This window comes from Rhinopithecus roxellana, chromosome 15 (genome assembly GCF_007565055.1).
Source record: "Rhinopithecus roxellana isolate Shanxi Qingling chromosome 15, ASM756505v1, whole genome shotgun sequence".
NCBI classification, from domain to species: Eukaryota; Metazoa; Chordata; class Mammalia; order Primates; family Cercopithecidae; genus Rhinopithecus; species Rhinopithecus roxellana.
The window spans coordinates 75,211,543-75,213,771 of NC_044563.1; positions in this window are offsets into that span (position 1 = coordinate 75,211,543).

Consider the following 2,229-nt stretch of genomic DNA (forward strand, 5'->3'; position numbering starts at 1 on the left):
GGTAATATGTCTTTTGTCTCTAAATGTTTTAAAATATTCTGCTTGCCTTTGACTTTTTGCACTTTTACTATTATGCATCTAGATGTAGGTATTTTTAATATTTTTCTTCTACTTGATTTTTTGAATTTAGAGGTTGATGTCTCTCACCAGATTTGGAAAATTATCCCTTATTATTTCTTCAAATATTGCTTCTATTCCATTAAGTCCTCACTTCTGGCATATCAAATACATATCTATTACACATCTTTAGACTACATTCCACATGTCTCTTACACCCTTTTAAAACCACTCTTGTGCCAGGAGATGACTTCCAGACTTTTGCAAAACAAACAAACAAACAAACAAAAAACAAAGCTCAAGTAAATAAAGGTGGCTTTACTGATTCAAGAAGACATAGATAGGATTTTGGGGAAGCCAACATAGCAGGAATGTCCAGAGCACAGTACTGGAGAGGAGAGAGCTATCAAGAAGGAGAGCTTCAAAAATCTGCAGAGAGGCATTCTTTCTTAGCTGAATACTAATTGTACGTACATTAAAGGAAATTCTATGAGGGTGGCGAAATTATGAGTTCTAGGTTTCTGAAAGCTAAAAAACTTCCAGAAATCCTGCAGGGATTGGAGACATTCAAATTATGACCAGTAAGAGTGGGGAGACCTTTTTAAACACCCAGAATATTAAGTAGAGTCCCCCAGAGTCATGTTTTGCTAATAGGTAGACTAAAGATAACTACAGATTAAAGGTTGTACATGTAAAACTCTTTAAAAAGCCTCAAAAGGATCAAGCTGGTCAACAACTAATTTAGCTCCCCCCGCCCCCGAGAAAAATTGACTGATACTCCTTAAGACAATAACAAAATCCAGATATTCAACAGCATAACAATCACAATGTCTAACATCCAATCAAAATTAAATACCAAGAAGGAAGATAACGCACCCCATAATTAAGAGAAATTTAATAACAAGAAGCAGGATAATGCAACCCACAGTCAACAGAGAAATCAGTTGACAGAATCAAAAATAATAAAAATGATAGAACCAGCAAACAATTTAAAACACTTTAAAAAAACCCTTAGGAATTTAAAGGAAACAATCATAATTAGGAAATTAATTGAAACTATAAAATATAACCAAATTGAACATTAAGATATAAAAAATAAAATATCTGGAAAAGACTCACTGAAATATATACATTGAATTGATTTCCAACATGATAATACAATAAGGAAATCAATATTTTTCAACGTATGATGCTGGAACAACTGGATATCTGTTTGGATAAAAACAAATCTCAGCTCTTATCTCACAACACAAATAAATATTCACTTAAAATAGATTATAAAAGCACAAATTACAAAAGAAAAATATATATAAATATGACTCCATCAGAACTTAAAACTGTTCTACAGAAGACTCTATTAAGAAAAAGATAAGCCACAGACTGGCAATAGTTGCAATACTGGAATTCACAATAAATATCTGTGAAAAGACTTGTGTCTGGAGTGTATTAAAAAACTCGTAACATGATAATATGAACAAAATGGTTCAATTTTAAAACATGGGCAAATGTTCAAACAGACCTTCATAAAGGAAGAAATACAATGGTCAATAACACTTGAAAAGATATTCAATATAATTAGTCATCAGAGAAATGCAAATTAAAAAGTTAATGAGGTAATATTATACATCCATTAGAGCACCTGAAATGTAAAAGTCTGACAATACTAAGAGTTGCAAGGATGTGGAACAACTTGAATTCTCACAATTTCTAGTGGGAGTGTAAAATGGTACAACCACTTCAATAGTTGGTAGTTTCTTGTTTAGTTAAATATATGCCTATCCCATGACCAAGAAATTCCACCGCTAAGTATTTATCTAAAAGAAATGAAAACATACCCACAAAAGACTTGTTCATGGATGTTTATATGTGCTTTATTCATAATATCAAAAACTTAAAGCAACCTATCAATAGGTGAATTATTGTAGCATATTTATACAATGAAATACTACTCAGCAATAAAAGGGAACAAACTTCTTATATACCCAACAACAGAGGATCTCAGAAACATTATGCTGAGCAAAAGAAGCCAGACAAAAGGATACAACATAACAGGCAAAACTTATCTACTGATGAAAAGCAGATTAGTGGTTTCCTAGGGCCAGAGAAACAGTAGGGGTCATTGTCTACAAAGAGTCCTACAAAAATAGAAATTTGGGAATAGTAGAAATTATC